Here is a 6,615-nt window from a genome sequence, read left to right as displayed (position 1 = left end):
AGGAAATAGACATAGAAACAAAAGAACAGTAGAACAGATCAACTAAACTAAGAGCTGTTTTTTTAAGAGAACTAGTAAGATCAATAAAACCCTATCCAGACTTATCAAAAAGAAGAAAAATGACCCAAATTAATAAAATCATGAATAAAAGAGGAGAGATCACAACCAACACCAAGGAAATGCAGACAATTATAAGAACATACTATGAGCAACTATATGCCAACAAACTAGGCAATGTAGAAGAAACAGATGCATTCCTAGAAACATATAAACTACCAAAACAGAAAGAGGAACATATAGAAAATCTGAACAGAGCCATAACCAGCAAGGAAATTGAAGCAGTAATCAAAAATCTCCCAAGAAACAAGAGTCCAGGGACAGATGGCTTCCCAAGAGAAATCTACCAAACATTTAAAGAAGAATTCATATCTCTTATTCTGAAAATGTCTCAAAAAATAGAAATGGAAGAAAACTTTCCAATTCTTCTTATGAGGCCAGCATTACCCTGATCCCCAAACCGGACAAGACTCCACCAAAAAGGCAATTGTAGACCAATAACCCTGATGAACATGGTTGCCGAAATGTTCACCAAGATACTAGCCAATAGGATCCACCAGGACCTTAAAAGGATTATTCACCACAACCACGTAGGATTTATTCCTGGGGAAACAAGTGTGGTTCAACACCCACCAAAAAAAAAAAAAAAAAAAAAAAAAAAACAGAAGAATTATTTGACAAAGTGCAGCATTCTTTCTTGATTAAAACCCTCCTTACCATAGGGATAGAAAGAGCATACTTCAATATCATAAAAGCCAAATACAAAAAATCCACAGAGATTATCATTCTCAATGGGAAAAAACTGAGAGCTTTTCCCCTTAAGAAAGGAAACTATGGGGATGTCCACTCTCGCCACTGTTGTTCAACATAGTACTAGAAGTTCTACCCTCAGCAATCAGACAATAAAAAGAAATAAAATGCATTCAAATTGGCAAAGAAGAACTCATCAACGAAATCATCTTTCTGGATGACATGATACTTTATATGGAAAACCCCAAAGACTTCACCCCAAGAGTGTTAGAACTCATAGAGGTTAAAGTGGCAGGATATAAAATCAATGTACAGAAATCAGTTGGATTTCTATATTCAGACCATAAGAGAGAAGAAAAAGCAATTAAGGAATCGATCCCATTTATGAGTGCACCTGAAACCATAAGATACCCAGGAATGAATCTAACCAAAAGGGGAAAGTGTCTGTACTCTGAAAACTATAGAACACTCTGAAAGAAATTGAGGAAGACACAAAGAAGTGGAAAAACATGCCATGCTCATGGATTGGAAGAACCAATATTGGTAAAATGTCTATGCTTCCCAGACCACTCTACACATTTAATGCAATCCCTATCAAAATACCATCAATTTTATTCATAGAGCTGGAACAAACAATCCTAAAATTTGTATGGAACCAGAAAAGACCTTGAATAGCCAAAGGAATGTTGAAAGGGAAAACCAAAGGTGGAGGCCTCACATTTCTAGACTTCATGCTCTATTACAAAGATATAATCATGAAGACCATATAGTACTGACACAAAAACAGACACATAGAACCAATGGAATAGAATAGAGAACCCAGAAATGGACCGTCAACTCTATGGTCCACTAATCTTTGACATAGCAGGAAAGAATATCCAATGGAAAAGGGACAGTCTCTTCAACAAATGATGTTGTGAAAATTGGACATTGATATTCAGAAGACTGAAACTGGACCACTTTCCTACACAAAATAAATTCAAGATGGATGAAGAGCCTACATGTGTCAGTAATCCATCAATCTCAAAGAGAAAAACACAAGCAGCAACCTCTGCGGCTTCAGCTGCAAAAATTTCTTGATATACATGTTTCTAAAGGCAAGGGAAACAAAGGCAAAAATGAACTATGGGGATTTCATCAAGATAAAAATCTTTTGCACAGCAAGGGAAAGAATCGATAAAACCAAAAGACAATCAACAGAATGGGAGAAGATATATGCAAATGTTTTATTGGATAGAGGTCTAGTACCCCAAATCTATAAGGAATTTATCAAACTCAACACCCAAAAAACAAATAATCCAGTCAAGAAATGGGCAGAAGACATGAACAGACATTTCTCAAAGAAGACATACAAAGGGCCAACAGACAACATGGAAAAAAACAAAATGCTCGACATCTTTGGCATTAGGGAAATATAAATCAAAACCAGAATGGGATACCACCTCACACCAGTCAGAATGGTTAAAATTAACAGGTCAGGAAAAAACAGAAGTTGGTGAGGATGCAGAGAAAGGTGAATCCTCTTAAACTGTTGGTGGGAATGCACGCTGATGCAGCCACTCTGGAAAACAGCATGGAGTTTCCTCAAGAAATGAAAAATAGAGCTACCCTAATACCCAGCAATTGCACTACTAAGTTTTTACCCCAAGGATACAAATGTAGAGACCTGAGGGGGTACCCCAAAGTTTATGTCAGCAATGTCCACAATAAACAAACTATGGAAAGAACCCAGAGGTACATCGACAGACAAATAAAGAAGAAGTGGTGTGTGTGTGTGTGTGTGTGTGTGTGTGTGTGTGTGTGTGTGTAATGGAATATTACTCATCCACCAAAAAATGAAATCTTGCCATTTGCCTTGACATGGGTGGAACTAGACGGTATTAGGCAAAGTGAAATAAGTCAATCAGAGAAAGACAATTGTCATATGATCTCACTCATAAGTGGAATTTACCAAACAAAACAGAGGAGCGTAGAGGAAGGGAGAGGAAAATAAAACAAGATCAATTCAGAGGAGACACACCATAAGAGATTCTTAACCCCAGGAAACAAACTGGGGGTTCCTGGAGGGGAGAGGGGTGAGGGGGATGGGTTACTGGGTCACAGGCCTTAAAGATGGCACAAGATGTAATGAACAGTGGGTGTTATATACAACTGAAAATCACTGAACTCTACCTCTGCAACTAATAATACATTATATTTTAATTTTTTAAAAAAGGAATTAAACTAAAGATTAAACCAGAGCTCCAAACTAAATAATTTACCTCTTATTTTTATTTTTCTTTCTAACTGAACAGTGGAGAATAGATTAACTCCATAATATCAAGAGAACAGTGGAGAATAGATTCACTCCGTAATATCCAATAATGTCAGTTGTCAATGGTTTCTAGTTTCCTACTCAGGTATTTTGTTCATGCCCAACTGCCTGTTATAATTTCAGGATCACTCCTCTCGTAAGATCACCATCAATATCAGCCCAACTTATCCTTCTGAGTTATAGCTCATCACTTCAGTTGATGGGTCACTATTTTATTAGTAAGAACTTCCTGAGTAATTCCAATTCATGATAGCCCTCTTTTTAGAATGTGAGGTACACAAGTACATGTGCAATTATCACACACTTTGCTGATGCCTTTTGCTGATGTGTTTTGAAGGGAACACATTTTGGGTACGATTTTTAAGATTTTTATGCAGAAGAATGACTAATTGCAAATAACCCAGTCAATCATTTCTATTTATCAAAAATTTGTGTTTTGTACCTGAGAGAAAGAGCCTGAAACAAGAATAGTTTTCATTTCAGGACTCTAATCACAGTTGATAGTGATAGAACAGCCAGGGAGAGAAGCCTCATTTTAGAGTCATCCCTTTTTAATGCTTGAAATTTTGTCCAAGGTTGACAGTACAATGCCTATAATTTGATAATAAAGTTTTGCCCAAGTACACTTTGTTTGGAGTTGACAGAAATTACACTAAAATTCCATCTCTTAGCTTCTAAGTTAATAGGATTTTGCCCTTTAGGTGCCTACTTCCTTGTGACTTAAATCCTTAATTATGAACCCCTGTGTAATTATTTTCTATTAATCATTCTCTTGTTTCACTTAATTCCTCCCGACCCCCCACCAGGTGAGTGAGTTTATATGACTTTAGGCTTCATTTAGAAAGGTAGTACTCACAGCAGTTAGGAAAATTCTATATTTGAAGCAATGGTTCACAATAACTAGTAGAGCGAGGATGAAAGGAAAGAATGAAAGTGAATTTAAGTATTAAAAAAGCCTGTAAATGATTTTGTAACTCTCATTCAAAATATTAAACATAATGAAATATGACATGAAACAGTGAAATGAAGTTGACCTACATTCCTTTTCCTTTAGTTATATTATTCAGATATAGTTGGGTTATAATCATGATAGATAATTCTATAAAACATATAATTAACTTTTTATTAAATTTTAGCTACCAATATATATTATTACCAAATGAATCTATTATTTTAAGTTACCCAGTGAGTCAAGTAAGATAGTTTTTAATTTTAAAGAATTCTTGGAGATTGCCTGAAGTATGGCCAGTGTACAATTTTGTTTAATAAGTAATGCCCTTCTCCTCTTCTTCTTTGATAATGCTTCTGTCCTCTCATTATTAACTTGAGTCCTTCCAGACATCTCTACTCACAATCCTATTTTACCAAAGTGTGGCAGTGACCTATATATATTTCTCTCTGTAATTTACCTCTGGAGGTAGACTTGACATCAAGATTCTTGCATTTTCTTTTTAACCTAAATCTATATAGAGCCTAGCATGTAGTATGCACCTGCAATGCGTATTGATTATTAAATTAATTAGTTATAACAAATCACTGCATTTTAATTCAAATCATGTCTAAATCTAAGGATTTTCAAAGAGCACTCCGTTGGCATTAGTTCTGTGAAACAATTAGATATTCAGTGAATTAGATAATATTTTCTAATATGAAACTTTGTTCGTTCATATCTGTGCATACTACTCAAAGATAGTTGAAGTGAAAGCCTGTCTGAGTTGAATGATTCAGATCATACTTGAGTTTAGAAAAATTGCAGAGAAAAATCATTTTTAGCAGGAAAGGCAAGGAAATGAAAACAGGTAGAATAAATGTATTTCAGTGAAGTAAAGAAAAAATCTACTCTCTTTTACTGCTAAGAAACAAAGGTTTTTAGTTTTCTAAATACTTTTCAGGTTTTTCTGTGTGGGACTCCCTCCAATAAGTATAAAGTATTCTAGGAAACTTTTCAATTGCCAGCCATGGTAAAACTTTCCAAATAGGACTTTCTGAAATTTTATCTAAAATTTATGAGGGGCACCTGGGTGGCTCAGTGGGTTAAGACTCTACCTTCGGCTCGGGTCGTGATCTCGGGGTCCTGGGATCGAGTCCCGCATCGGGCTCCCTGCTCAGCAGGGAGCCTGCTTCCCTCTCTCTCTCTCTCTATCTGCCTCTCTGTCTACTGTGATCTCTCTCTGTCAAATAAATAAATAAAATAAATCTTTAAAATTTATGAGAGTGACAAAAATTGTGAGCATTCTGTTCCAATTCAAATGGTACAAGATTGGGTATAATCATCCCCAATTATCAGCAATTTCTGGAACATATTGGGGTAAATTAAATCTCTTTGTTAATCTTGTTGTTAATGTTGACATATTTCAGTTTACTACTTGTGTCAATAAGTAGGTTATCTTACTGTTTGAATCAATATTATACTATTTCTTTTTACCAAGGATATCTACAATTTCCTTGAATATGAAAACTCCTAGTACTGGACTTATATGTCATCCAAATATGAAAAACCATCCATCTTTCAGAGGATTGATAAATTTTGTGTGTTCTGTTTTGCTTTGGGTGTGAATTTAACAAGTATGAAGGTATCTTATGGGAAATATTTGATGACTGTAAAGAGTAACTATGGCACGAGATTTCTTGTCTCCATTCCCACTTAGTTTTTGATAACCAATTTATTGTTATTACTTGTAGAGTTAAAATGGAAGACACATGTTTTATAGTGTATTCCCTTCATTGACCTAGACTTCACTGAATTCTTTCTAAATTTCTTCTGATAACAAGTTTAAAATAAAAAGCAGAGTCTTTTTTATCTAGTGCCTCACCTTAAACTGTTCCCAAAAATGAATGCCATAATCCTGGATCCAGAAGTCAAACAAAACAGAAAGCATTGTATTTTTCACTCTTTCTAGAAAGGTCATTCTGTCTGTTAGTCCTGTCATGTAAACAGGCACATAGCAAGGTAGAGGTGGAAGTTTCCCACAATCTTTCTCGTTCATGCTTCCTACGGGTGAAGTGATCCTACTGATCACTCTTAAAGTGATCACAAAAGGGACTGCAAGCATTTCAGTCACCAGCTCTCCACAGGGCATCAGAGGATCCATAAACATTGCATTGTAGTTGGTTTCCTAAGGTGTGATTGTAGATTATACTCTCACATAGGACTTTTATTGTCTCAATCATTTCAACAAAGTAATCTGTCAGTTTTATTGTTGACTGCCAGGATGTTTACTTTGGCAAGACTTTAAGGGCTAAGTCTATAAATTTATTATTTGAATTCTCAAATAATGTTTTGATGTCTGGTGAACCTTGAAGTTCAAGAGGGAAGGCTTCTTGTATTCGATGAAGTGAGTATATAAAGGAATCAACACTGTTACCTCATGGCCTCTCTCTGTGAGTCTGTCCAGAATGATCTTTACATTAAGTGTCTCATGTCGCAAGACTACCACCAGAAGCTTCCCACAGAATTCACAACCAGAGCAGAACTGCAGCAGCAGAACTGCCAT

The 6,615-nt window shown here is 35.7% G+C and overlaps 1 pseudogene; it reads right to left on the bottom strand.

Annotated features, from left to right (window-relative positions):
- The window catches only part of LOC111148824, a 20,141-nt pseudogene extending 13,526 nt beyond the window's left edge, over positions 1 to 6,615 (bottom strand).

This window comes from Enhydra lutris, unplaced genomic scaffold, assembly GCF_002288905.1.
Source record: "Enhydra lutris kenyoni isolate GAN:26980312 unplaced genomic scaffold, ASM228890v2 scaffoldscaffold21, whole genome shotgun sequence".
Taxonomy (NCBI): Eukaryota; Metazoa; Chordata; class Mammalia; order Carnivora; family Mustelidae; genus Enhydra; species Enhydra lutris.
The sequence above is the reverse complement of the archived record's forward strand: the minus strand, read 5'-3'. Positions and strand labels throughout refer to the sequence as shown.